The sequence below is a fragment of the Anas acuta genome, chromosome 3 (assembly GCF_963932015.1).
Source record: "Anas acuta chromosome 3, bAnaAcu1.1, whole genome shotgun sequence".
NCBI lineage: Eukaryota > Metazoa > Chordata > Aves > Anseriformes > Anatidae > Anas > Anas acuta.
Window position 1 is genome coordinate 53,358,331 of NC_088981.1, and position 8,128 is coordinate 53,366,458.

The following is an 8,128-nucleotide window of genomic DNA, read 5'->3' on the forward strand; positions in this document are numbered from 1 at the left end:
AGATCTTAATAAGAAGAAAAGATATAGCAGAATCCCTTATCTATAAAACTTCTGAATCAGCCTTCTAACCTTTAGCACCCATACAAAGAAGAAAAAAAAATAAAAAATGATGCAATTAAAACCCAACAAAATCTCCAACCTTCCTTCAGTAGGCAACACTACCTTTTTATAATAACCAAACATTTGTCATAAGAAGCCACCTCTTCTCAACGAAGGCTGCAACATCCAATCCCTTCTTTTCCAAACAAGGCACAGCTGAACTCGTTTCTCTCACCTGTCCTTTTTCATCTTATCAAGCATATGAAGCTAATAAGCTATCTATTAAAGGTGCGTTGTTGGGTGTTGCTTTTTTCTTTCTTTCTTTCTTATTTTTTTTTTAATTTCATAGTGCCACTTAGAAAACAAAGAAATCTGTAAAACAAGGTAGCTGTTGCACTTACTGTTTAGATGCCTCTGTACTAAATGACTAATATAAAGTTATGTCTGTAAAACATATGGTAAGTGGGGAAAAAAAAAAAAAAGAGTAACTATTTTCATTATTATAGCATTAATTTATAAATATATGAATGGTTTGAAACATTTTAACTGGAATTATCTTTCAAACACAGGATATCCTTAGCAGGACTTCTACTGTTGCTAAAGGATTTGTCTTGAACTTTGCTGCCTTATTGTCTGATCCCTCTCAAGAATTTGGGTGGAACTAAAATGGGCAATAACTTAATTCTGCTCTTTGTCCTGTCCTAGTAGTTGTTTCTATGGCTGGGAAAGCTGAACTTTGTGTAAAACAGCCCTAGAGGAACCATAGTGTACAGCCTGCTCTACTAAAGTAAACAAGCACTCAACATGCAGTGTTGCAAACTTTATTAGGTCAGAAGGTGCTTATTTGTGGTTCAGTAGTACTTTCCCTAAGGCTGAGACAGATAATTAGCTTTTGCTAAGTTAAGTCTGCCCATGCCTATGAGTCAGAGGTGGCTGACTGACATCACTGAAGTGATTGAAGTATTTCAGGTGCTTTTGGTGAAGCAGGTGCTGCCAGTAACCATGCCTCTGAGGTGAGGAACATGCTTCACCTGATACTGATGCCAAGGTAGTGACCCGGATTTTTTCAGCTCTGTTCTGAAAAATGGCAGGATGTGAGACTTACAAGATTTTGTTTTTCCCAAACAAATACTGCTGTGTATATAAACCATATAGCGTGGAAAAAAAAAAAAAAAAAATGACTTTTTTTCCTTCACCTCATGGGAGCTAAGGTAAGCTAGTAGTTTTGCTTTGGGGGGTTAGAGAGGATTCACTCCTTTTCCAAGTGTTTCACCTTCAGCTATGGTAAAATACTTCTATACTGTGGGTATCAAAGCTAAGGTTTTTAAATAAAAACGTAATTGAGAGTTCTTCTATGTTTTGTTTGTTGATTTTGTTTGTTTATAAGATAAACTGTATTTATAATGAAGTGTTTGATGTAGTTTTTCCAATGACTACTACCTCAGAAAAAGGGTGCTGCAATTTCTCTGCTCTGGATCCTCCAGAGCACCCTCCCCAGTCTGCACGCTTCATGGTGAATGCTTCTGTGGTCATAGGAGAAAGAAATGCTATGTGAGAGGATAAATACTTCTTGTAGAGTGGTGTTTATCTGTTAATGTTGGGAGTTAGTAGCTTCACCTATTCTAGGAAAGATTTTTCTTAGAGATAAATACTTATCCTTTTCAGAGAACTACTAGAAAAGAAAATAGGAGAAGGTTGAAATGCTTAGCAGGAACACAGTGATCATCACGTTCTGTTTTTAACATCTTAGGCGTAGCTTTCAAACAAAACTTTTATTGACAGCAACAATGCCTCTCTTTCAAAAGTGATATTTGCTAACTATATACTTCAATTTTATTTTAAATCATGCTTCTTGCTCAGATTGAAGAACTCTTTGTTATGTCCCTTGCATGTGATCATATTAAATCATCTCTTTTCTCTCCCTGTTTAATTATAGTATACACCTCCATGGAAAAAACTGATGTTGTATTTCTCTTCTTCTCAAAACCGCACTTAAAACCTAACATTATCTGTACTGTTTGAAGTACAATTACAGTTTCTCCAAGTCTGGAAACTCAAGATGTTACATTGTGGTTTTGGGAATCAATCTTTGGGAGAGAAACTGTATAACTGGTAATGATACTTAATATGAAAACACATGACTTTCAAGGTTACGTAGTTTAGTCATGTTAATAACAATTCTAAAACTGATGCACTAAAGTTCATATAGAAATGGTATATGGAGGGAAGCAATGCAGAACTAGTGATATGAAAACTATGATTTCATATAAGCTTACTTTCCAAGTACATCTAATTAAGGATTGTTCTATTTTCTGAAGTTGTCTCTCTACTGTAACCTTTTCTACTTTTTATTCTTCTCCATGTTTCCCTCAAATATCTGAAATTTCATATTTTTTTCAAGTCTTAAAAAAAAGAACAACATGTAAAAAGTCATAGCAGATGAAAAACCTATTTTAATTTCTTGGTAGGTAAACCCTGTGTGAAAGATTACACCAAGAAATTGCCAAAACCTTAAGGACTACATTTAATGCCTGATAAAGAAACTATATGCAATAGCATTTATCGTATCTTTCTTATTAGAGGAACAGATGTTGCTTGTTTCACTAGCAACAGAAGCATGAATTTTAGCTTTACCTGTGACTGATTCCCTGTGTTCCAAGTTGAGCCAACCTTTTGTCAAATAGGTTTGAAGAGAAGTCCTGAGGAATTGTCAACATCAATTACAGTTAAGCAGAGTCTGATCCTGTAATTGGATGGACCTTTGCTCCTTTATGTAAAACTTCATTGCTCGTGTCAGTGAGCTCAAGCAGACAACTCGATGTTAGATTTGGGAAGAATTACTGTACTGACTTATTAAGAACAAATTTTGTATTAAATGTTTTTTTTTTTTTCTGTTCCCTCTCCCCCCACATCCTCCCCCGACAGCATCCTAGAACAAGACAAACATGTTTGTTTAAACATCTTGTACTTTTTCTCTTTTGAAAGTTTATTCAGCTGATTTCAGTTCAGAAAACAGATTGATAACAGTTTTCCTTTGCTGGTGCTACAGCGTCTGTCAGATTTGATTGTAGTATATTACCTTATATAGGTAATATACTATTATATACAGTACTATATATATAGTACTATATATATATAGCGTATATATATACTATAGCCACTAAATATGCAACTGTTAATCTAATTATTTTGCAAGTATTTCTAAACAATAGCATAGGATTGTTTTATTTTTATGGTAGCCTACCATACCATTTGTTATTAATGATTCTCATGTTGTTATTTTTATTCCTATTGCCAATTTTCTAGCAAAAACTAAACCTTGCTTGAGATTTTAGCATATCTGTGACTGGGACTTTTAATTTTTTTTTTGGTTGTACTGAAGTCATTTGCTGCCTTACTATGAGATAGCTTTAGTAGTAGATAGCATTAGTACTAATGCCTGGTTTCCTTTTAGTAGAATCAGTGCTTTAATGACAGCATTGCATGATCTTATTAAACAAATACAGATGCTATAGTTGGCAGACCTTATGCCTGTGGTTATCACGCACTTTATCAATGTATAGTTTTAGACTGGTTACATTATATTACAGGTTCAGTTTTACCTGGTGCTAACTCAAAGGATTCAAAAGGTATAAAGAAGGATTTAAAGAATAAAGAAGCCTTAGAATTCATCAGTGCTAATAATAATGAACTACATGAGGCCTAAATAAAGACTGGAGTCCTGTCTTTGTGCACTGACTGAGGAGCAGCCCTTATCATAGCCTCTGACTTAACTAGAGATCTCAGTTTATGAGAGAACCCTTTTTAAAGAGGAAAGCAAGGCATTATAAAGAGAATGTGATTCTAATGGCACTAAGGGACTGTTCATTTCCTATTTTGTATCATGGAATACTTTGTGCAAGGTCTTACATCTAGGCTGGGGCAATCCCAGGCACTGATACAGGTTGGACGGAGAATGGGTTAAAAGCAGTCCTGAGGAGAAGGATGTAGGGGATAGTTGATGAGAAGCTCAACATGAGCTGGCAATGTGTGCTTGCTGCTCAGAAAGCCAACCGTATTCTAGGCCAAATCTGAAGAAGTTTGGCCAGCAGGGCAAGGGAGGTGATTGTCCCCCTCTGCTCATGTGAGACCCCACCTGAAGCACTGTGTTCAGCTCTTTGGCCCCCAGCACAAGGATGTGGAGCTATTAGTCCAGAGGAGGGCCACAAAGATGATCACATCTCCTGTGAAGACAAACTGAGGGAGCTGAGATTGCTCAGCCTGGAGAAGAGAAGGCTCCAGGGAGACATAGGGGCCTACAGGAAAGCTGGGGAGGGACCCTTTGTCAGGGAGTGTAGGGATAGGACAAGGAATAATGACCTTATCCTAAAAAAGAGTAAATTTGGAGTGTGTATTCAGAAGAAATTCTTAACTCAGAGGGTGGTGAAGCACTGGTACAGGTTGCTCAGAGAAGCTGTGGATGCCCCATCCCTGGAGGTGCTCAAGGCCAGGCTGGATGGGGCTTTAGGCAACCGGGCCTGATGGGAGGTGTCCCTGCCCATGGCAGGGGAGAGTGGAACTGGGTGGGCTTTAAGGTCCCTTCCAACCCAAAGCATTCTAGAATTCTATGATCACTTTTCCTAAAAGAACTAGGAAAAGATAATGCAAGGTGTCTCTAGTAGTACAGGTGGTTCACAACTTGCATTTATTTCAGCAGAGCTTTATGAACACAGTGTTTGATGGGAAAAAGTTGAGTTCACAAGTCCTGGTCCTCAGCATGTAAAGCACGCCAGCTCTAATCTAGTTATGAAACCAAAGCAAATGCATAACAGCTTTGAGTTGGAATTACTAAGCTGAATAAATACAAGTGAAAACTATAGTTGAAGTGGAAATCTCTTTAGAAGTAATCTGGCTTTTGTTTTGATGTGGCATATACAATTAGAATAACAGACTAGTATACAATTAAAAGCATTCCTTTATTACTGTACAATTTCTATGTAAGAATAATAAGCTGTTTTTTTAATCACCCCTGTTTTATGGGAAATAGAAGGCTAGGAGGGATTTCTAAAAAACAACCATGCTCAGCTTGCCTGTTAATTTTGACCCACCTCCTTTCAGCTGCATTGTTAAAGCCACAGTATTTTGAAGGGGATGTGGGAGATTCAAGAGTGAAGGAGGGTCAACACCTGTGGAAGAGGAGCAGGTAGTCTGCCAAACTTCTTATTGCAAGTTCTTGGGAAAGGTGTGCAGGGAGTTCCTAGTTACTGACAGCAGATAAAAATGCTGTTGGAGGGGGATGCGTGTGTGTGTTTTTGTTTTTGTTTTTGTTTTTTTTGTGCTGGGGTTTATTTAGGCAGGGAGGGCAGAGACAGAAGGCACAGGTGCAAGGAGAGGATGGGGAGCGCGGTTCCTTGCAGACCGAGCAGCGCTGGCCGGGGCCGCCAGGTGGAGCCGTGGCGCCGCCGCCCAGGGCCGGAGCGCAGCGGTGGTGCCTCGGGGTGGTTGTGGTGGTGCCTCCTCTCCTACCTGCGGCTGCTCCCCTCCCGAGGGGTAACTGCTGCTGTAAAAGTTCCTTTGGGCGAGCTGGGATGCGCTTGGTAAGTGCTGGTGTCATAGGAGGGAGACTGAGGCTCGGAAGGGTTTCCTCGGGAACAGCTCTCCATACAACTGATCTGGAAGGCATAACAACACACCCTAGTGTTTCTTGCTGTACTGATGTAATACAGCAGGAACAAGGCAAGACTGCATTTGAAAACTTTCTTAAAATAAGGCAAAAGTTATTAAAACTATACTTTTTAACTCTTTATGCTGTCAACCGCTTACGTCTCATCTCTATAAGTAGGGGTTTACCTCTGTAAAACCAGAGTGGTTTTAGATCACAGATCCATAAGAATGACAAAAAGCTGACCTATTTGCAAAAATACCGGTTTAATTCTACCTGACTAGATGCATGTGAAGCTGAAATGCTGAATTTGGTCCTGAGTGAGTGCAGGGTCTTGGCTAGGACACACGTTTCTGGTTGTGTAAGGGCTTTTGAAGTGACATAATCTTGTTTTATGAATCCTGCAGAGCAAGCATATGACTGAGAAGGATCACCTGGCTCATAGCAGTTCATTCCCCAGTGCCTGGGCTCCAGCGTGGGGACATCAGCTTCATTTTTCCTATTTTCACGTTGTGGGGGAAGTGTATCTTTAAAGCGGTACTGTATCATCCTGCTTAGCTGCTCTGCTCAGGAGCCCCACCAGCACACCCAGCCCCTGCCCTGCTGTGCCCTCCTCTCCTTCTGAATGCACCATGTAGCAACCCTCGAGTGGCTCATGCTTGTTGTAACTATTGCTTAATGTGAGAGCAGTTCATGGGTAGTGCATTCAGGTCTGAACAGAGCTGATGATGATACAAAATGTTCTTGAATGTTTGTGTTCCTGTAGTAGTGCCATCACCCAGGCAGAGTAACCTTTAGGTTAAGGTGTGAGTTCACAGCTGCATTAGCTCCTTGAGGCTTGACCTTAAAGAAAGAGTGGCTGCTATAAAATATCAAGCTTGACAAGATGATTGCTGCTGTGTTTCTTTTTTTTTTAAAAAAAAGAAAAAAAAAATACTTTCAGAGTCAACAATCCAGTTTGCTGCTACAAAATCTTATAAACAGCTGACAAAAAAAGAGCTTTTAAATACCTTATTCCCGAACTTCTGACTAATGCAAAATCTACCTGTTATTACTTACTAAGAAAACAATTCTGGCATTGTAAAAACATGCCTTATAAAGTAAATATAAAGTTTCTGAATGTTTGCAATCTTGTAGCAGTAACTTCACACCTGTGCATATGTAGTTTTATAGCGAACTGGAGGGATATACTTGCTGTATACCTATCACCTTGCATTAAGGTTAAAAATATCCTCAAGTCTGTTTTAAGAGCCTGAGAGTTGAAGGTGGAGCATACTTAGGGACATCAAGCATGGTGAGGAATCCTTTGTTACTAAAACGTATTTACATTGCCTACAGGTTAGGTGGATTACAACTTGTCCTGTCACAAAGTTAAAGCAAACAGAGGGTTTAGGACTGTGCTGTGAAGTAAATACCACTTTTCCTACAGAGGGTGAACGTACTCTTGCTTTCTGTCCCTAGCAAAGTACCAGATTTCACTGTTTCAGGTACTGGAAGGTACTGTGCTATTGCAAATATTGTATGTGGTCCTGTGGATAACACCCACAAGAGAGCAGCTGTCAGGATTGACCAGAATGGTGGCTTCTGTATTGCTTGTGTTTTGGGCAAATACGGTCTCCAACTGAGAAGCTATAGCAACTTCACGTGGTTTTCTTAAAGTGGATTGGTTTCAAAAATGAGTTGTTTTTCTTTTTTTTTTTTTTTAACCTCTAAATGATAAGTAGATTACCATGGGAAAATGCAGCTCTGTACCTGTTTGAATGTATCAGCAACAACAACAATGTTGATCTGGTATTGTGGCAAGGGAATTAAAACTTCCCTGAACTTTATTTAAAAATAAATAAATAAATAAAATGTGAAGGTTGCACCAAAAGCACTTAAATTTCCCGGTTCTCTGCTGAGAAGGATAATTCAAGAGAACTGCAAAAGAACAAATGACTTAGTGGCTTGTTTGTGTGCTTTCTACTTTTGAGACCTGTTTTGACCCAAGAAACAACTTTGGGTTGAGGCAGAGGGAGGAGGTACCTTCTCCTGTAGTGCCATGAGGCAAGAGTTTTAAACTGGGGGAAGTTCACCAGGAACCTTTGTTGCAACTCAGCATCCTGTGATTACTCTTGATCTGGTTGCAGACTCAGCAGGTACCTCCAGCTCTTAGGCATGGTAGGTCTTTTAACTTTTTATACCCCAACATACAGATGCAGTACCGAACAAATGTTGCTATGACTTCTAGATGGGAATGTCCTTCCTAACACCAGTTCTTCCAGAAGACATGCATTTTTCTGGTAGCTGCCTCTTCCCTGAGACCAAAGCTTCAAGTGAGCCAGAGAAGGAAATAAAATGAAGTACTGTGCTGGTTTAACTAGATTGTTTTTGGGACAGCTCAGATCTTGAACGTATTTTCTTGTATTTTTTTTTTTTATTTTTTTATTTTTTTTTTTTTTCTGCTTA